This window comes from Pseudophryne corroboree, chromosome 3 (assembly GCF_028390025.1).
Source record: "Pseudophryne corroboree isolate aPseCor3 chromosome 3, aPseCor3.hap2, whole genome shotgun sequence".
In the NCBI taxonomy this organism is placed as follows: domain Eukaryota; kingdom Metazoa; phylum Chordata; class Amphibia; order Anura; family Myobatrachidae; genus Pseudophryne; species Pseudophryne corroboree.
The window spans coordinates 331030693-331051613 of record NC_086446.1 but is presented as its reverse complement, the minus strand read 5'-3'; the positions used below and the strand labels follow the sequence as shown (position 1 = coordinate 331051613).

The 20921-nt window shown below is 32.7% G+C and overlaps 18 non-coding genes across 18 annotated transcripts; all 18 read right to left on the bottom strand.

Moving 5' to 3' along the window:
• Positions 1-67: 67 nt before the first annotated feature.
• Positions 68-139, bottom strand: TRNAP-AGG (transfer RNA proline (anticodon AGG)). Its single transcript has one exon. It is a non-coding gene; the product is annotated as a tRNA-Pro (tRNA).
• Positions 140-990: 851 nt separating this feature from the next.
• On the bottom strand, positions 991-1062 carry TRNAL-AAG (transfer RNA leucine (anticodon AAG)). The gene has a single exon. It is a non-coding gene; the product is annotated as a tRNA-Leu (tRNA).
• An 849-nt stretch (positions 1063-1911) lies between these two features.
• Positions 1912-1983, bottom strand: TRNAP-AGG (transfer RNA proline (anticodon AGG)). Its single transcript has one exon. It is a non-coding gene; the product is annotated as a tRNA-Pro (tRNA).
• Positions 1984-4813: 2830 nt separating this feature from the next.
• On the bottom strand, positions 4814-4885 carry TRNAP-AGG (transfer RNA proline (anticodon AGG)). Its single transcript has one exon. It is a non-coding gene; the product is annotated as a tRNA-Pro (tRNA).
• Positions 4886-5735: 850 nt separating this feature from the next.
• Positions 5736-5807, bottom strand: TRNAP-AGG (transfer RNA proline (anticodon AGG)). Its single transcript has one exon. It is a non-coding gene; the product is annotated as a tRNA-Pro (tRNA).
• An 851-nt stretch (positions 5808-6658) lies between these two features.
• On the bottom strand, positions 6659-6730 carry TRNAL-AAG (transfer RNA leucine (anticodon AAG)). The gene has a single exon. It is a non-coding gene; the product is annotated as a tRNA-Leu (tRNA).
• Positions 6731-7579: 849 nt separating this feature from the next.
• TRNAP-AGG (transfer RNA proline (anticodon AGG)) lies at positions 7580-7651 on the bottom strand. The gene has a single exon. It is a non-coding gene; the product is annotated as a tRNA-Pro (tRNA).
• Positions 7652-8501: 850 nt separating this feature from the next.
• TRNAP-AGG (transfer RNA proline (anticodon AGG)) lies at positions 8502-8573 on the bottom strand. The gene has a single exon. It is a non-coding gene; the product is annotated as a tRNA-Pro (tRNA).
• Positions 8574-9422: 849 nt separating this feature from the next.
• On the bottom strand, positions 9423-9494 carry TRNAP-AGG (transfer RNA proline (anticodon AGG)). The gene has a single exon. It is a non-coding gene; the product is annotated as a tRNA-Pro (tRNA).
• An 850-nt stretch (positions 9495-10344) lies between these two features.
• TRNAP-AGG (transfer RNA proline (anticodon AGG)) lies at positions 10345-10416 on the bottom strand. The gene has a single exon. It is a non-coding gene; the product is annotated as a tRNA-Pro (tRNA).
• An 849-nt stretch (positions 10417-11265) lies between these two features.
• TRNAP-AGG (transfer RNA proline (anticodon AGG)) lies at positions 11266-11337 on the bottom strand. Its single transcript has one exon. It is a non-coding gene; the product is annotated as a tRNA-Pro (tRNA).
• An 850-nt stretch (positions 11338-12187) lies between these two features.
• On the bottom strand, positions 12188-12259 carry TRNAP-AGG (transfer RNA proline (anticodon AGG)). The gene has a single exon. It is a non-coding gene; the product is annotated as a tRNA-Pro (tRNA).
• Positions 12260-14164: 1905 nt separating this feature from the next.
• TRNAP-AGG (transfer RNA proline (anticodon AGG)) lies at positions 14165-14236 on the bottom strand. Its single transcript has one exon. It is a non-coding gene; the product is annotated as a tRNA-Pro (tRNA).
• An 831-nt stretch (positions 14237-15067) lies between these two features.
• Positions 15068-15139, bottom strand: TRNAP-AGG (transfer RNA proline (anticodon AGG)). Its single transcript has one exon. It is a non-coding gene; the product is annotated as a tRNA-Pro (tRNA).
• Positions 15140-15988: 849 nt separating this feature from the next.
• Positions 15989-16060, bottom strand: TRNAP-AGG (transfer RNA proline (anticodon AGG)). Its single transcript has one exon. It is a non-coding gene; the product is annotated as a tRNA-Pro (tRNA).
• An 850-nt stretch (positions 16061-16910) lies between these two features.
• On the bottom strand, positions 16911-16982 carry TRNAP-AGG (transfer RNA proline (anticodon AGG)). The gene has a single exon. It is a non-coding gene; the product is annotated as a tRNA-Pro (tRNA).
• An 849-nt stretch (positions 16983-17831) lies between these two features.
• TRNAL-AAG (transfer RNA leucine (anticodon AAG)) lies at positions 17832-17903 on the bottom strand. The gene has a single exon. It is a non-coding gene; the product is annotated as a tRNA-Leu (tRNA).
• An 849-nt stretch (positions 17904-18752) lies between these two features.
• TRNAP-AGG (transfer RNA proline (anticodon AGG)) lies at positions 18753-18824 on the bottom strand. The gene has a single exon. It is a non-coding gene; the product is annotated as a tRNA-Pro (tRNA).
• Positions 18825-20921: the final 2097 nt, after the last annotated feature.

The following is a 20921-nucleotide window of genomic DNA, read 5'->3' as shown; positions in this document are numbered from 1 at the left end:
ATTCACTTGATGCTTTTGACATCAATAAGATAATGGAACCATGGGATTTAAAAGAACCTGAGAAGATGGGCTCGTCCGGGATTTGAACCCGGGACCTCTCGCACCCTAAGCGAGAATCATACCCCTAGACCAACGAGCCAACTGTTAATGCTTTTTCATGTATACTAATAAAATTGGAAGTGAAACTGTTGGAATACATTAGTAAGTATTTTAAAATACTATCAGATAATAGAACTAAGCACTTTTAAAGAACCTGAGAAAACAGGCTTATCCAGGATATGAATCTGGGGCCTTTTGCACCCAAAGCAAAAATCATACACCCAGACCAACAAGCCACAAGCTAAATAATTTCTTATTCAGATTTTACCATTTTTAAAGTAAAACTCAAATTATTTAATTAAAAAATGCAATAAGCTGGAAAAAAAGATGTTACATTTTAAAAATACCATAACAATTAAAAAATGTATTGGTAGCATAGCTAAAATGTTTCCTTAAGGTAAATTTTTGTCCAAGTATGCATATTTGGAAAGTTCAGTGCCAAGATTTAGGGGTTCCTATAGAGTTTGAACTTTTATGATAGTTGGAACCTAAGACTTGTCTCTTACTGTGTGCAACCTAAGCATACAGACCAAGAAGAAAGAAAAAAAAAACAAAAACCTGCAATTAATTGTTGACCTTTTTGTTTGTCAAAAAGAGCCTAATCTTTTAAGCCACTCATTGTTTTTTAGAAAAAAGCAAGGTAAGAGGAAAAACCTGCAATTTCATTTTGACAGTTTTTTATTTGTCAAAATGAGACTTCTTGAAGCCACTCAAGGTTACTTAGACAAAATGGAATCTACAGTATACCCAAAATACCACCAAATGGTTGACAGTTTACTAAATATGCATAAGTATATATTTTTTTATGGATTTTCAAAAGCAAAATTCACTTGATGCTTTTGACATCAATCAGATAATGGAACCATGGGATTTAAAAGAACCTGAGAAGATGGACTCGTTTGGGATTTGAACCCAGGACCTCTCGCACCTTAAGCAAGAATCATACCCCTAGACCAACGAGCCAACTGTTCATGCATTTTGATGCATACTAATGAAATTGGAAGTGAACCTGTTGAAATACATTAGGAAGTATTTTAAAATACTATCAGATAATAGAACTAAGCACTTTTAAAGAACCTGAGAAAACAGGCTTATCCAGGATATGAATCTGGGGCCTTTTGCACCCAAAGCAAAAATCATACACCCAAACCAACAAGCCACAAGTTAAATGATTTCTTATTCAGATTTTACCATTTTTAAAGTAAAACTCAAATTATTTAATAAAAAAATGCAATAAGCTGGAAAAAAAGATGTTACATTTTAAAAATACCATAACAATTTAAAAATGTATTGGTAGCATAGCTAAAATGTTTCCTTAAGGTAAATTTTTGTCCAAGTATGCATATTTGGAAAGTTCAGTGCCAAGATTTAGGGGTTCCTATAGAGTTTGAACTTTTATGATAGTTGGAACCTAAGACTTGTCTCTTACTGTGTGCAACTTAAGCATACAGACCAAGAAGAAAGAAAAAAAACAAAAACCTGCAATTAATTGTTGACCTTTTTGTTTGTCAAAAAGAGCCTATTCTTTTAAGCCACTCATTGTTTCTTAGAAAAAAGCAAGGTAAGATAAAAACCTGCAATTTCATTTTGACAGTTTTTTATTTGTCAAAATGAGACTTCTTGAAGCCACTGAAGGTTACTTAGACAAAATGGAATCTACAGTATACCCAATATACCACCAAATGGTTGACAGTTTACTAAATATGCATAAGTATATACTTTTTTGATGGATTGGCAAAAGCAAAATTCACTTGATGCTTTTGACATTAATAAGATAATGGAACCATGGGATTTAAAAGAACCTGAGAAGATGGGCTCGTCCGGGAGTTGAACCCGGGACCTCTCGCACCCTAAGCGAGAATCATACCGCTAGACCAACGAGCCAACTGTTAATGCTGTTTCATGTATACTAATAAAATTGGAAGTGAAACTGTTGGAATACATTAGTAAGTATTTTAAAATACTATCAGATAATAGAACTAAGCACTTTTAAAGAACCTGAGAAAACAGGCTTATCCAGGATATGAATCTGGGGCCTTTTGCACCCAAAGCAAAAATCATACACCCAGACCAACAAGCCATAAGTTAAATAATTTCTTATTCAGATTTTACCATTTTTAAAGTAAAACTCAAATTATTTAATAAAAAAATGCAATAAGCTGGAAAAAAAGATGTTACATTTTAAAAATACCATAACAATTTAAAAATGTATTGGTAGCATAGCTAAAATGTTTCCTTAAGGTAAATTTTTGTCCAAGTATGCATATTTGGAAAGTTCAGTGCCAAGATTTAGGGGTTCCTATAGAGTTTGAACTTTTCTGATAGTTGGAACCTAAGACTTGTCTCTTACTGTGTGCAACTTAAGCATACAGACCAAGAAGAAAGAAAAAAAACAAAAACCTGCGATTAATTGTTGACCTTTTTGTTTGTCAAAAAGAGCCTATTCTTTGAAGCCACTCATTGTTTTTTAGAAAAAAGCAAGGTAAGAGAAAAACCTATAATTTCATTTTGAAAGTTTTTAATTTGTCAAAATGAGACTTCTTTGAAGCCACTCAAGATTACTTAGACAAAATGGAATCTACAGTATACCCAATATACCACCAAATGGTAGACAGTTTACTAAATATGCATAAGTATATATTTTTTTTATGGATTTTCAAAAGCAAAATTCACTTGATGCTTTTGACATCAATCAGTTAATGGAACCATGGGATTTAAAATAAACTGAGAAGATAGGCTCGTCCAGGATTTGAACCCAGGACCTCTCACACCCTAAGGGAGAATCATACCCCTAGACCAACGTGCCAACTGTTCATGCATTTTTCATGTATACTAATAAAATTGGAAGTGAAACTGTTGGAAGACATTAGTAAGTATTTTAAAATACTATCAGATAATAGAACTAAGCACTTTTAAAGAACCTGAGAAAACAGGCTTATCCAGGATATGAATCTGGGGCCTTTTGCACCCAAAGCAAAAATCATACACCCAGACCAACAAGCCACAAGTTAAATAATTTCTTATTCAGATTTTACCATTTTTAAAGTAAAACTCAAATTATTTAATAAAAAAATGCAATACGCTGGAAAAAAAGATGTTACATTTTAAAAATACCATAACAATTAAAAAAATGTATTGGTAGCATAGTTAAAATGTTTCCTTAAGGTAAATTTTTGTCCAAGTATGCATATTTGGAAAGTTCAGTGCCAAGATTTAGGGGTTCCTATAGAGTTTGAACTTTTATGATAGTTGGAACCTAAGACTTGTCTCTTACTGTGTGCAACTTAAGCATACAGACCAAGAAGAAAGAAAAAAAAGCAAAAACCTGCAATTAATTGTTGACCTTTTTGTTTGTCAAAAAGAGCCTATTCTTTTAAGCCACTCATTGTTTCTTAGAAAAAAGCAAGGTAAGATAAAAACCTGCAATTTCATTTTGACAGTTTTTTATTTGTCAGAATGAGACTTCTTGAAGCCACTGAAGGTTACTTAGACAAAATGGAATCTACAGTATACCCAATATACCACCAAATGGTTGACAGTTTACTAAATATGCATAAGTATATACTTTTTTGATGGATTAGCAAAAGCAAAATTCACTTGATGCTTTTGACATCAATAAGATAATGGAACCATGGGATTTAAAAGAACCTGAGAAGATGGGCAAATGGTTGACAGTTTACTAAATATGCATAAGTATATATTTTTTATGGATTTTCAAAAGCAAAATTCACTTGATGCTTTTGACATCAATCAGATAATGGAACCATGGGATTTAAAACAATCTGAGAAGATGGGCTCGTCCGGGATTTGAACCCGGGACCTTTCACACCCTAAGCAAGAATCATACCCCTAGACCAACGTGCCAACTGTTCATGCCTTTTTCATGTATACTAATGAAATTGGAAGTGAAACTGTTGGAATACATTAGTAAGTATTTTAAAATACTATCAGATAATAGAACTAAGCACTTTTAAAGAACCTGAGAAAACAGGCTTATCCAGGATATGAATCTGGGGCCTTTTGCACCCAAAGCAAAAATCATACACCCAGACCAACAAGCCACAAGCTAAATAATTTCTTATTCAGATTTTACCATTTTTAAAGTAAAACTCAAATTATTTAATAAAAAAATGCAATAAGCTGGAAAAAAAGATGTTACATTTTAAAAATACCATAACAATTTAAAAATGTATTGGTAGCATAGCTAAAATGTTTCCTTAAGGTAAATTTTTGTCCAAGTATGCATATTTGTAAAGTTCAGTGCCAAGATTTAGGGGTTCCTATAGAGTTTGAACTTTTCTGATAGGTGGAACCTAAGACTTGTCTCATACTGTGTGCAACTTAAGCATACAGACCAAGAAGAAAGAAAAAAACAAAAACCTGCAATTAATTGTTGACCTTTTTGTTTGTCAAAAAGAGCCTATTCTTTGAAGCCACTCATTGTTTCTTAGAAAAAAGCAAGGTAAGAGAAAAACCTGTAATTTCATTTTGACAGTTTTTAATTTGTCAAAATGAGACTTCTTTGAAGCCACTCAAGATTACTTAGACAAAATGGAATCTACAGTATACCCAAAATACCACCAAATGGTTGACAGTTTACTAAATTTGCATAAGTATATACTTTTTTGATGGATTGGCAAAAGCAAAATTCACTTGATGCTTTTGACATCAATAAGATATTGGAACCATGGGATTTAAAAGAACCTGAGAAGATGGGCTCATCCGGGATTTGAACCCGGGACCTCTCGCACCCTAAGCAAGAATCATACCCCTAGACCAACGAGCCAACTGTTAGTGCTTTTTCATGTATACTAATAAAATTGGAAGTGAAACTGTTGGAATACATTAGTAAGTATTTTAAAATACTATCAGATAATAGAACTAAGCACTTTTAAATAACCTGAGAAAACAGGCTTATCCAGGATATGAACCTGGTGCCTTTTCCACTCAAAGCAAAAATCATACACCCAGACCAACAAGCCACAAGCTAAATAATTTCTTATTCAGATTTTACCATTTTTAAAGTAAAACTCAAATTATTTAATTAAAAAATGCAATAAGCTGGAAAAAAAGATGTTACATTTTAAAAATACCATAACAATTTAAAAATGTATTGGTAGCATAGCTAAAATGTTTCCTTAAGGTAAATTTTTGTCCAAGTATGCATATTTGGAAAGTTCAGTGCCAAGATTTAGGGGTTCCTATAGAGTTTGAACTTTTCTGATAGTTGGAACCTAAGACTTGTCTCTTACTGTGTGCAACTTAAGAATACAGACCAAGAAGAAAGAAAAAAAACAAAAACCTGCAATTAATTGTTGACCTTTTTGTTTGTCAAAAAGAGCCTAATCTTTTAAGCCACTCATTGTTTCTTAGAAAAAAGCAAGGTAAGAGGAAAAACCTGCAATTTCATTTTGACAGTTTTTTATTTATCAAAATGAGACTTCTTGAAGTCACCCAAGGTTACTTAGACAAAATGGAATCTAAAGTATACCCAATATACCACCAAATGGTTGACAGTTTACTAAATATGCATAAGTATATACTTTTTTGATGGATTGGCAAAAGCAAAATTCACTTGATGCTTTTGACATCAATAAGATAATGGAACCATGGGATTTAAAAGAACCTGAGAAGATGGGCTCGTCCGGGATTTGAACCCGGGACCTCTCGCACCCTAAGCGAGAATCATACCCCTAGACCAACGAGCCAACTGTTAATGCTTTTTCATGTATACTAATAAAATTAGAAGTGAAACTGTTGGAATACATTAGTAAGTATTTTAAAATACTATCAGATAATAGAACTAAGCACTTTTAAAGAACCTGAGAAAACAGGCTTATCCAGGATATGAATCTGGGGCCTTTTGCACCCAAAGCAAAAATCATACACCCAGACCAACAAGCCATAAGTTAAATAATTTCTTATTCAGATTTTACCATTTTTAAAGTAAAACTCAAATTATTTAATAAAAAAATGCAATACGCTGGAAAAAAAGATGTTACATTTTAAAAATACCATAACAATTAAAAAATGTATTGGTAGCATAGCTAAAATGTTTCCTTAAGGTAAATTTTTGTCCAAGTATGCATATTTGGAAAGTTCAGTGCCAAGATTTAGGGGTTCCTATAGAGTTTGAACTTTTATGATAGTTGGAACCTAAGACTTGTCTCTTACTGTGTGCAACCTAAGCATACAGACCAAGAAGAAAGAAAAAAAAAACAAAAACCTGCAATTAATTGTTGACCTTTTTGTTTGTCAAAAAGAGCCTAATCTTTTAAGCCACTCATTGTTTTTTTGAAAAAAGCAAGGTAAGAGGAAAAACCTGCAATTTCATTTTGACAGTTTTTTATTTGTCAAAATGAGACTTCTTGAAGCCACTCAAGGTTACTTAGACAAAATGGAATCTACAGTATACCCAAAATACCACCAAATGGTTGACAGTTTACTAAATATGCATAAGTATATATTTTTTTATGGATTTTCAAAAGCAAAATTCACTTGATGCTTTTGACATCAATCAGATAATGGAACCATGGGATTTAAAAGAACCTGAGAAGATGGACTCGTCCGGGATTTGAACCCAGGACCTCTCGCACCTTAAGCAAGAATCATACCCCTAGACCAACGAGCCAACTGTTCATGCATTTTGATGCATACTAATGAAATTGGAAGTGAACCTGTTGAAATACATTAGGAAGTATTTTAAAATACTATCAGATAATAGAACTAAGCACTTTTAAAGAACCTGAGAAAACAGGCTTATCCAGGATATGAATCTGGGGCCTTTTGCACCCAAAGCAAAAATCATACACCCAAACCAACAAGCCACAAGTTAAATGATTTCTTATTCAGATTTTACAATTTTTAAAGTAAAACTCAAATTATTTAATAAAAAAATGCAATAAGCTGGAAAAAAAGATGTTACATTTTAAAAATACCATAACAATTTAAAAATGTATTGGTAGCATAGCTAAAATGTTTCCTTAAGGTAAATTTTTGTCCAAGTATGCATATTTGGAAAGTTCAGTGCCAAGATTTAGGGGTTCCTATAGAGTTTGAACTTTTATGATAGTTGGAACCTAAGACTTGTCTCTTACTGTGTGCAACTTAAGCATACAGACCAAGAAGAAAGAAAAAAAACAAAAACCTGCAATTAATTGTTGACCTTTTTGTTTGTCAAAAAGAGCCTATTCTTTTAAGCCACTCATTGTTTCTTAGAAAAAAGCAAGGTAAGATAAAAACCTGCAATTTCATTTTGACAGTTTTTTATTTGTCAAAATGAGACTTCTTGAAGCCACTGAAGGTTACTTAGACAAAATGGAATCTACAGTATACCCAATATACCACCAAATGGTTGACAGTTTACTAAATATGCATAAGTATATACTTTTTTGATGGATTGGCAAAAGCAAAATTCACTTGATGCTTTTGACATTAATAAGATAATGGAACCATGGGATTTAAAAGAACCTGAGAAGATGGGCTCGTCCGGGAGTTGAACCCGGGACCTCTCGCACCCTAAGCGAGAATCATACCGCTAGACCAACGAGCCAACTGTTAATGCTGTTTCATGTATACTAATAAAATTGGAAGTGAAACTGTTGGAATACATTAGTAAGTATTTTAAAATACTATCAGATAATAGAACTAAGCACTTTTAAAGAACCTGAGAAAACAGGCTTATCCAGGATATGAATCTGGGGCCTTTTGCACCCAAAGCAAAAATCATACACCCAAACCAACAAGCCACAAGTTAAATAATTTCTTATTCAGATTTTACCATTTTTAAAGTAAAACTCAAATTATTTAATAAAAAAATGCAATACGCTGGAAAAAAAGGTGTTACATTTTAAAAATACCATAACAATTAAAAAATGTATTGGTAGCATAGCTAAAATGTTTCCTTAAGGTAAATTTTTGTCCAAGTATGCATATTTGGAAAGTTCAGTGCCAAGATTTAGGGGTTACCTATAGAGTTTGAACTTTTATGATAGTTGGAACCTAAGACTTGTCTCTTACTGTGTGCAACTTAAGCATACAGACCAAGAAGAAAGAAAAAAAACAAAAACCTGCAATTAATTGTTGACCTTTTTGTTTGTCAAAAAGAGCCTATTCTTTTAAGCCACTCATTGTTTCTTAGAAAAAAGCAAGGTAAGAGAAAAACCTGCAATTTCATTTTGACAGTTTTTTATTTGTCAAAATGAGACTTCTTGAAGCCACTGAAGGTTACTTAGACAAAATGGAATCTACAGTATACCCAATATACCACCAAATGGTTGACAGTTTACTAAATATGCATAAGTATATACTTTTTTGATGGATTGGCAAAAGCAAAATTCACTTGATGCTTTTGACATCAATAAGATAATGGAACCATGGGATTTAAAAGAACCTGAGAAGATGGGCTCGTCCGGCAGTTGAACCCGGGACCTCTCGCACCCTAAGCGAGAATCATACCCCTAGACCAACGAGCCAACTGTTAATGCTTTTTCATGTATACTAATAAAATTGGAAGTGAAACTGTGGGAATACATTAGTAAGTATTTTAAAATACTATCAGATAATAGAAATAAGCACTTTTAAAGAACCTGAGAAAACAGGCTTATCCAGGATATGAATCTGGGGCCTTTTGCACCCAAAGCAAAAATCATACACCCAGACCAACAAGCCACAAGTTAAATTATTTCTTATTCAGATTTTACCATTTTTAAAGTAAAACTCAAATTATTTAATAAAAACATGCAATAAGCTGGAAAAAAAGATGTTACATTTTAAAAATACCATAACAATTTAAAAATGTATTGGTAGCATAGCTAAAATGTTTCCTTAAGGTAAATTTTTGTCCAAGTATGCATATTTGGAAAGTTCAGTGCCAAGATTTAGGGGTTCCTATAGAGTTTGAACTTTTCTGATAGTTGGAACCTAAGACTTGTCTCTTACTGTGTGCAACTTAAGCATACAGACCAAGAAGAAAGAAAAAAAACAAAAACCTGCAATTAATTGTTGACCTTTTTGTTTGTCAAAAAGAGCCTATTCTTTTAAGCCACTCATTGTTTCTTAGAAAAAATCAAGGTAAGAGAAAAACCTGCAATTTCATTTTGACAGTTTTTTATTTATCAAAATGAGACTTCTTGAAGCCACCCAAGGTTATTTAGACAAAATGGAATCTACAGTATACCCAATATACCACCAAATGGTTGACAGTTTACTAAATATGCATAAGTATATACTTTTTTGATGGATTGGCAAAAGCAAAATTCACTTGATGCTTTTGACATCAATAAGATATTGGAACCATGGGATTTAAAAGAACCTGAAAAGATGGGCTCATCCGGGATTTGAACCCGGGACCTCTCGCACCCTAAGCAAGAATCATACCCCTAGACCAACGAGCCAACTGTTAATGCTTTTTCATTTATACTAATAAAATTGGAAGTGAAACTGTTGGAATACATTAGTAAGTATTTTAAAATACTATCAGATAATAGAACTAAGCACTTTTAAAGAACCTGAGAAAACAGGCTTATCCAGGATATGAACCTGGTGCCTTTTCCACTCAAAGCAAAAATCATACACCCAGACCAACAAGCCACAAGCTAAATAATTTCTTATTCAGATTTTACCATTTTTAAAGTAAAACTCAAATTATTTAATTAAAAAATGCAATAAGCTGGAAAAAAAGATGTTACATTTTAAAAATACCATAACAATTTAAAAATGTATTGGTAGCATAGCTAAAATGTTTCCTTAAGGTAAATTTTTGTCCAAGTATGCATATTTGGAAAGTTCAGTGCCAAGATTTAGGGGTTCCTATAGAGTTTGAACTTTTCTGATAGTTGGAACCTAAGACTTGTCTCTTACTGTGTGCAACTTAAGAATACAGACCAAGAAGAAAGAAAAAAAAACAAAAACCTGCAATTAATTGTTGACCTTTTTGTTTGTCAAAAAGAGCCTAATCTTTTAAGCCACTCATTGTTTCTTAGAAAAAAGCAAGGTAAGAGGAAAAACCTGCAATTTCATTTTGACAGTTTTTTATTTGTCAAAATGAGACTTCTTGAAGCCACTCAAGGTTACTTAGACAAAATGGAATCTACAGTATACCCAAAATACCACCAAATGGTTGACAGTTTACTAAATATGCATAAGTATATATTTTTTTATGGATTTTCAAAAGCAAAATTCTCTTGATGCTTTTGACATCAATCAGATAATGGAACCATGGGATTTAAAAGAACCTGAGAAGATGGGCTCATCCGGGATTTGAACCCGGGACCTCTCGCACCCTAAGCTAGAATCATTCCCCTAGACCAACGAGCCAACTGTTAATGCTTTTTCATGTATACTAATAAAATTGGAAGTGAAACTGTTGGAATACATTAGTAAGTATTTTAAAATACTATCAGATAATAGAACTAAGCACTTTTAAAGAACCTGAGAAAACAGGCTTATCCAGGATATGAATCTGGGGCCTTTTGCACCCAAAGCAAAAATCATACACCCAGACCAACAAGCCATAAGTTAAATAATTTCTTATTCAGATTTTACCATTTTTAAAGTAAAACTCAAATTATTTAATAAAAAAATGCAATACGCTGGAAAAAAAGATGTTACATTTTAAAAATACCATAACAATTAAAAAATGTATTGGTAGCATAGCTAAAATGTTTCCTTAAGGTAAATTTTTGTCCAAGTATGCATATTTGGAAAGTTCAGTGCCAAGATTTAGGGGTTCCTTTAGAGTTTGAACTTTTATGATAGTTGGAACCTAAGACTTGTCTCTTACTGTGTGCAACTTAAGCATACAGACCAAGAAGAAAGAAAAAAAACAAAAACCTGCAATTAATTGTTGACCTTTTTGTTTGTCAAAAAGAGCCTATTCTTTTAAGCCACTCATTGTTTCTTAGAAAAAAGCAAGGTAAGAGAAAAACCTGCAATTTCATTTTGACAGTTTTTTATTTGTCAAAATGAGACTTCTTGAAGCCACTCAAGGTTACTTAGACAAAATGGAATCTACAGTATACCCAATATACCACCAAATGGTTGACAGTTTACTAAATATGCTTAAGTATATACTTTTTTGATGGATTGGCAAAAGCAAAATTCACTTGATGCTTTTGACATCAATAAGATAATGGAACCATGGGATTTAAAAGAACCTGAGAAGATGGGCTCGTCCGGGATTTGAACCCGGGAACTTTCGCACCCTAAGCGAGAATCATACCCCTAGACCAACGAGCCAACTGCTAATGCTTTTTCATGTATACTAATAAAATTGGAAGTGAAACTGTTGGAATACATTAGTAAGTATTTTAAAATACTATCAGATAATAGAACTAAGCACTTTTAAAGAACCTGAGAAAACAGGCTTATCCAGGATATGAATCTGGGGCCTTTTGCACCCAAAGCAAAAATCATACACCCAAACCAACAAGCCACAAGTTAAATAATTTCTTATTCAGATTTTACCATTTTTAAAGTAAAACTCAAATTATTTAATAAAAAAATGCAATACGCTGGAAAAAAAGATGTTACATTTTAAAAATACCATAACAATTAAAAAATGTATTGGTAGCATAGCTAAAATGTTTCCTTAAGGTAAATTTTTGTCCAAGTATGCATATTTGGAAAGTTCAGTGCCAAGATTTAGGGGTTACCTATAGAGTTTGAACTTTTATGATAGTTGGAACCTAAGACTTGTCTCTTACTGTGTGCAACTTAAGCATACAGACCAAGAAGAAAGAAAAAAAACAAAAACCTGCAATTAATTGTTGACCTTTTTGTTTGTCAAAAAGAGCCTATTCTTTTAAGCCACTCATTGTTTCTTAGAAAAAAGCAAGGTAAGATAAAAACCTGCAATTTCATTTTGACAGTTTTTTATTTGTCAAAATGAGACTTCTTGAAGCCACTGAAGGTTACTTAGACAAAATGGAATCTACAGTATACCCAATATACCACCAAATGGTTGACAGTTTACTAAATATGCATAAGTATATACTTTTTTGATGGATTGGCAAAAGCAAAATTCACTTGATGCTTTTGACATCAATAAGATAATGGAACCATGGGATTTAAAAGAACCTGAGAAGATGGGCTCGTCCGGCAGTTGAACCCGGGACCTCTCGCACCCTAAGCGAGAATCATACCCCTAGACCAACGAGCCAACTGTTAATGCTTTTTCATGTATACTAATAAAATTGGAAGTGAAACTGTGGGAATACATTAGTAAGTATTTTAAAATACTATCAGATAATAGAAATAAGCACTTTTAAAGAACCTGAGAAAACAGGCATATCCAGGATATGAATCTGGGGCCTTTTGCACCCAAAGCAAAAATCATACACCCAGACCAACAAGCCACAAGTTAAATTATTTCTTATTCAGATTTTACCATTTTTAAAGTAAAACTCAAATTATTTAATAAAAACATGCAATAAGCTGGAAAAAAAGATGTTACATTTTAAAAATACCATAACAATTTAAAAATGTATTGGTAGTATAGCTAAAATGTTTCCTTAAGGTAAATTTTTGTCCAAGTATGCATATTTGGAAAGTTCAGTGCCAAGATTTAGGGGTTCCTATAGAGTTTGAACTTTTCTGATAGTTGGAACCTAAGACTTGTCTCTTACTGTGTGCAACTTAAGCATACAGACCAAGAAGAAAGAAAAAAAACAAAAACCTGCAATTAATTGTTGACCTTTTTGTTTGTCAAAAAGAGCCTATTCTTTTAAGCCACTCATTGTTTCTTAGAAAAAATCAAGGTAAGAGAAAAACCTGCAATTTCATTTTGACAGTTTTTTATTTATCAAAATGAGACTTCTTGAAGCCACCCAAGGTTATTTAGACAAAATGGAATCTACAGTATACCCAATATACCACCAAATGGTTGACAGTTTACTAAATTTGCATAAGTATATACTTTTTTGATGGATTGGCAAAAGCAAAATTCACTTGATGCTTTTGACATCAATAAGATATTGGAACCATGGGATTTAAAAGAACCTGAGAAGATGGGCAAATGGTTGACAGTTTACTAAATATGCATAAGTATATATTTTTTATGGATTTTCAAAAGCAAAATTCACTTGATGCTTTTGACATCAATCAGATAATGGAACCATGGGATTTAAAACAATCTGAGAAGATGGGCTCGTCCGGGATTTGAACCCGGGACCTTTCACACCCTAAGCAAGAATCATACCCCTAGACCAACGTGCCAACTGTTCATGCATTTTTCATGTATACTAATGAAATTGGAAGTGAAACTGTTGGAATACATTAGTAAGTATTTTAAAATACTATCAGATAATAGAACTAAGCACTTTTAAAGAACCTGAGAAAACAGGCTTATCCAGGATATGAATCTGGGGCCTTTTGCACCCAAAGCAAAAATCATACACCCAGACCAACAAGCCACAAGCTAAATAATTTCTTATTCAGATTTTACCATTTTTAAAGTAAAACTCAAATTATTTAATAAAAAAATGCAATAAGCTGGAAAAAAAGATGTTACATTTTAAAAATACCATAACAATTTAAAAATGTATTGGTAGCATAGCTAAAATGTTTCCTTAAGGTAAATTTTTGTCCAAGTATGCATATTTGTAAAGTTCAGTGCCAAGATTTAGGGGTTCCTATAGAGTTTGAACTTTTCTGATAGGTGGAACCTAAGACTTGTCTCATACTGTGTGCAACTTAAGCATACAGACCAAGAAGAAAGAAAAAAACAAAAACCTGCAATTAATTGTTGACCTTTTTGTTTGTCAAAAAGAGCCTATTCTTTGAAGCCACTCATTGTTTCTTAGAAAAAAGCAAGGTAAGAGAAAAACCTGTAATTTCATTTTGACAGTTTTTAATTTGTCAAAATGAGACTTCTTTGAAGCCACTCAAGATTACTTAGACAAAATGGAATCTACAGTATACCCAAAATACCACCAAATGGTTGACAGTTTACTAAATTTGCATAAGTATATACTTTTTTGATGGATTGGCAAAAGCAAAATTCACTTGATGCTTTTGACATCAATAAGATATTGGAACCATGGGATTTAAAAGAACCTGAGAAGATGGGCTCATCCGGGATTTGAACCCGGGACCTCTCGCACCCTAAGCAAGAATCATACCCCTAGACCAACGAGCCAACTGTTAGTGCTTTTTCATGTATACTAATAAAATTGGAAGTGAAACTGTTGGAATACATTAGTAAGTATTTTAAAATACTATCAGATAATAGAACTAAGCACTTTTAAATAACCTGAGAAAACAGGCTTATCCAGGATATGAACCTGGTGCCTTTTCCACTCAAAGCAAAAATCATACACCCAGACCAACAAGCCACAAGCTAAATAATTTCTTATTCAGATTTTACCATTTTTAAAGTAAAACTCAAATTATTTAATTAAAAAATGCAATAAGCTGGAAAAAAAGATGTTACAATTTAAAAATGTATTGGTAGCATAGCTAAAATGTTTCCTTAAGGTAAATTTTTGTCCAAGTATGCATATTTGGAAAGTTCAGTGCCAAGATTTAGGGGTTCCTATAGAGTTTGAACTTTTCTGATAGTTGGAACCTAAGACTTGTCTCTTACTGTGTGCAACTTAAGAATACAGACCAAGAAGAAAGAAAAAAAAACAAAAACCTGCAATTAATTGTTGACCTTTTTGTTTGTCAAAAAGAGCCTAATCTTTTAAGCCACTCATTGTTTCTTAGAAAAAAGCAAGGTAAGAGGAAAAACCTGCAATTTCATTTTGACAGTTTTTTATTTGTCAAAATGAGACTTCTTGAAGCCACTCAAGGTTACTTAGACAAAATGGAATCTACAGTATACCCAAAATACCACCAAATGGTTGACAGTTTACTAAATATGCATAAGTATATATTTTTTTATGGATTTTCAAAAGCAAAATTCTCTTGATGCTTTTGACATCAATCAGATAATGGAACCATGGGATTTAAAAGAACCTGAGAAGATGGGCTCATCCGGGATTTGAACCCGGGACCTCTCGCACCCTAAGCAAGAATCATTCCCCTAGACCAACGAGCCAACTGTTAATGCTTTTTCATGTATACTAATAAAATTGGAAGTGAAACTGTTGGAATACATTAGTAAGTATTTTAAAATACTATCAGATAATAGAACTAAGCACTTTTAAAGAACCTGAGAAAACAGGCTTATCCAGGATATGAATCTGGGGCCTTTTGCACCCAAAGCAAAAATCATACACCCAGACCAACAAGCCATAAGTTAAATAATTTCTTATTCAGATTTTACCATTTTTAAAGTAAAACTCAAATTATTTAATAAAAAAATGCAATACGCTGGAAAAAAAGATGTTACATTTTAAAAATACCATAACAATTAAAAAATGTATTGGTAGCATAGCTAAAATGTTTCCTTAAGGTAAATTTTTGTCCAAGTATGCATATTTGGAAAGTTCAGTGCCAAGATTTAGGGGTTCCTTTAGAGTTTGAACTTTTATGATAGTTGGAACCTAAGACTTGTCTCTTACTGTGTGCAACTTAAGCATACAGACCAAGAAGAAAGAAAAAAAACAAAAACCTGCAATTAATTGTTGACCTTTTTGTTTGTCAAAAAGAGCCTATTCTTTTAAGCCACTCATTGTTTCTTAGAAAAAAGCAAGGTAAGAGAAAAACCTGCAATTTCATTTTGACAGTTTTTTATTTGTCAAAATGAGACTTCTTGAAGCCACTCAAGGTTACTTAGACAAAATGGAATCTACAGTATACCCAATATACCACCAAATGGTTGACAGTTTACTAAATATGCTTAAGTATATACTTTTTTGATGGATTGGCAAAAGCAAAATTCACTTGATGCTTTTGACATCAATAAGATAATGGAACCATGGGATTTAAAAGAACCTGAGAAGATGGGCTCGTCCGGGATTTGAACCCGGGAACTTTCGCACCCTAAGCGAGAATCATACCCCTAGACCAACGAGCCAACTGCTAATGCTTTTTCATGTATACTAATAAAATTGGAAGTGAAACTGTTGGAATACATTAGTAAGTATTTTAAAATACTATCAGATAATAGAACTAAGCACTTTTAAAGAACCTGAGAAAACAGGCTTATCCAGGATATGAATCTGGGGCCTTTTGCACCCAAAGCAAAAATCATACACCCAAACCAACAAGCCACAAGTTAAATAATTTCTTATTCAGATTTTACCATTTTTAAAGTAAAACTCAAATTATTTAATAAAAAAATGCAATACGCTGGAAAAAAAGATGTTACATTTTAAAAATACCATAACAATTAAAAAATGTATTGGTAGCATAGCTAAAATGTTTCCTTAAGGTAAATTTTTGTCCAAGTATGCATATTTGGAAAGTTCAGTGCCAAGATTTAGGGGTTACCTATAGAGTTTGAACTTTTATGATAGTTGGAACCTAAGACTTGTCTCTTACTGTGTGCAACTTAAGCATACAGACCAAGAAGAAAGAAAAAAAACAAAAACCTGCAATTAATTGTTGACCTTTTTGTTTGTCAAAAAGAGCCTATTCTTTTAAGCCACTCATTGTTTCTTAGAAAAAAGCAAGGTAAGATAAAAACCTGCAATTTCATTTTGACAGTTTTTTATTTGTCAAAATGAGACTTCTTGAAGCCACTGAAGGTTACTTAGACAAAATGGAATCTACAGTATACCCAATATACCACCAAATGGTTGACAGTTTACTAAATATGCATAAGTATATACTTTTTTGATGGATTGGCAAAAGCAAAATTCACTTGATGCTTTTGACATCAATAAGATAATGGAACCATGGGATTTAAAAGAACCTGAGAAGATGGGCTCGTCCGGCAGTTGAACCCGGGACCTCTCGCACCCTAAGCGAGAATCATACCCCTAGACCAACGAGCCAACTGTTAATGCTTTTTCATGTATACTAATAAAATTGGAAGTGAAACTGTGGGAATACATTAGTAAGTATTTTAAAATACTATCAGATAATAGAAATAAGCACTTTTAAAGAACCTGAGAAAACAGGCATATCCAGGATATGAATCTGGGGCCTTTTGCACCCAAAGCAAAAATCATACACCCAGACCAACAAGCCACAAGTTAAATTATTTCTTATTCAGATTTTACCATTTTTAAAGTAAAACTCAAATTATTTAATAAAAACATGCAATAAGCTGGAAAAAAAGATGTTACATTTTAAAAATACCATAACAATTTAAAAATGTATTGGTAGCATAGCTAAAATGTTTCCTTAAGGTAAATTTTTGTCCAAGTATGCATATTTGGAAAGTTCAGTGCCAAGATTTAGGGGTTCCTATAGAGTTTGAACTTTTCTGATAGTTGGAACCTAAGACTTGTCTCTTACTGTGTGCAACTTAAGCATACAGACCAAGAAGAAAGAAAAAAAACAAAAACCTGCAATTAATTGTTGACCTTTTTGTTTGTCAAAAAGAGCCTATTCTTTTAAGCCACTCATTGTTTCTTAGAAAAAATCAAGGTAAGAGAAAAACCTGCAATTTCATTTTGACAGTTTTTTATTTATCAAAATGAGACTTCTTGAAGCCACCCAAGGTTATTTAGACAAAATGGAATCTACAGTATACCCAATATACCACCAAATGGTTGACAGTTTACTAAATTTGCATAAGTATATACTTTTTTGATGGATTGGCAAAAGCAAAATTCACTTGATGCTTTTGACATCAATAAGATATTGGAACCATGGGATTTAAAAGAACCTGAGAAGATGGGCTCATCCGGGATTTGAACCCGGGACCTCTCGCACCTTAAGCAAGAATCATACCCCTAGACCAACGAGCCAACTGTTCATGCATTTTGATGCATACTAATGAAATTGGAAGTGAACCTGTGGAAATACATTAGGAAGTATTTTAAAATACTATCAGATAATAGAACTAAGCACTTTTAAAGAACCTGAGAAAACAGGCTTATCCAGGATATGAATCTGGGGCCTTTTGCACCCAAAGCAAAAATCATACACCCAAACCAACAAGCCACAAGTTAAATGATTTCTTATTCAGATTTTACCATTTTTAAAGTAAAACTCAAATTATTTAATAAAAAAATGCAATAAGCTGGAAAAAAAGATGTTACATTTTAAAAATACCATAACAATTTAAAAATGTATTGGTAGCATAGCTAAAATGTTTCCTTAAGGTAAATTTTTGTCCAAGTATGCATATTTGGAAAGTTCAGTGCCAAGATTTAGGGGTTCCTATAGAGTTTGAACTTTTATGATAGTTGGAACCTAAGACTTGTCTCTTACTGTGTGCAACTTAAGCATACAGACCAAGAAGAAAGAAAAAAAACAAAAACCTGCAATTAATTGTTGACCTTTTTGTTTGTCAAAAAGAGCCTATTCTTTTAAGCCACTCATTGTTTCTTAGAAAAAAGCAAGGTAAGATAAAAACCTGCAATTTCATTTTGACAGTTTTTTATTTGTCAAAATGAGACTTCTTGAAGCCACTGAAGGTTACTTAGACAAAATGGAATCTACAGTATACCCAATATACCACCAAATGGTTGACAGTTTACTAAATATGCATAAGTATATACTTTTTTGATGGATTGGCAAAAGCAAAATTCACTTGATGCTTTTGACATTAATAAGATAATGGAACCATGGGATTTAAAAGAACCTGAGAAGATGGGCTCATCCGGGAGTTGAACCCGGGACCTCTCGCACCCTAAGCGAGAATCATACCGCTAGACCAACGAGCCAACTGTTAATGCTGTTTCATGTATACTAATAAAATTGGAAGTGAAACTGTTGGAATACATTAGTAAGTATTTTAAAATACTATCAGATAATAGAACTAAGCACTTTTAAAGAACCTGAGAAAACAGGCTTATCCAGGATATGAATCTGGGGCCTTTTGCACCCAAAGCAAAAATCATACACCCAGACCAACAAGCCATAAGTTAAATAATTTCTTATTCAGATTTTACCATTTTTAAAGTAAAACTCAAATTATTTAATAAAAAAATGCAATAAGCTGGAAAAAAAGATGTTACATTTTAAAAATACCATAACAATTTAAAAATGTATTGGTAGCATAGCTAAAATGTTTCCTTAAGGTAAATTTTTGTCCAAGTATGCATATTTGGAAAGTTCAGTGCCAAGATTTAGGGGTTCCTATAGAGTTTGAACTTTTCTGATAGTTGGAACCTAAGACTTGTCTCTTACTGTGTGCAACTTAAGCATACAGACCAAGAAGAAAGAAAAAAAAACAAAAACCTGCAATTAATTGTTGACCTTTTTGTTTGTCAAAAAGAGCCTATTCTTTGAAGCCACTCATTGTTTTTTAGAAAAAAGCAAGGTAAGAGAAAAACCTATAATTTCATTTTGAAAGTTTTTAATTTGTCAAAATGAGACTTCTTTGAAGCCACTCAAGATTACTTAGACAAAATGGAATCTACAGTATACCCAATATACCACCAAATGGTAGACAGTTTACTAAATATGCATAAGTATATATTTTTTTTATGGATTTTCAAAAGCAAAATTCACTTGATGCTTTTGACATCAATCAGTTAATGGAACCATGGGATTTAAAATAAACTGAGAAGATAGGCTCGTCCAGGATTTGAACCCGGGACCTCTCACACCCTAAGGGAGAATCATACCCCTAGACCAACGTGCCAACTGTTCATGCATTTTTCATGTATACTAATGAAATTGGAAGTGAAACTGTTGGAAGACATTAGTAAGTATTTTAAAATACTATCAGATAATAGAACTAAGCACTTTTAAAGAACCTGAGAAAACAGGCTTATCCAGGATATGAATCTGGGGCCTTTTGCACCCAAAGCAAAAATCATACACCCAGACCAACAAGCCACAAGTTAAATAATTTCTTATTCAGATTTTACCATTTTTAAAGTAAAACTCAAATTATTTAATAAAAAAATGCAATACGCTGGAAAAAAAGATGTTACATTTTAAAAATACCATAACAATTAAAAAAATGTATTGGTAGCATAGTTAAAATGTTTCCTTAAGGTAAATTTTTGTCCAAGTATGCATATTTGGAAAGTTCAGTGCCAAGATTTAGGGGTTCCTATAGAGTTTGAACTTTTATGATAGTTGGAACCTAAGACTTGTCTCTTACTGTGTGCAACTTAAGCATACAGACCAAGAAGAAAGAAAAAAAAGCAAAAACCTGCAATTAATTGTTGACCTTTTTGTTTGTCAAAAAGAGCCTAATCTTTTAAGCCACTCATTGTTTTTTAGAAAAAAGCAAGGTAAGAGGAAAAACCTGCAATTTCATTTTGACAGTTTTTTATTTGTCAGAATGAGACTTCTTGAAGCCACTGAAGGTTACTTAGACAAAATGGAATCTACAGTATACCCAATATACCACCAAATGGTTGACAGTTTACTAAATATGCATAAGTATATACTTTTTTGATGGATTAGCAAAAGCAAAATTCACTTGATGCTTTTGACATCAATAAGATAATGGAACCATGGGATTTAAAAGAACCTGAGAAGATGGGCAAATGGTTGACAGTTTACTAAATATGCATAAGTATATATTTTTTTATGGATTTTCAAAAGCAAAATTCACTTGATGCTTTTGACATCAATCAGATAATGGAACCATGGGATTTAAAACAATCTGAGAAGATGGGCTTGTCCGGGATTTGAACCCGGGACCTTCCGCACCCTAAGCAAGAATCATACCCCTAGACCAACGTGCCAACTGTTCATGCATTTTTCATGTATACTAATGAAATTGGAAGTGAAACTGTTGGAATACATTAGTAAGTATTTTAAAATACTATCAGATAATAGAACTAAGCACTTTTAAAGAA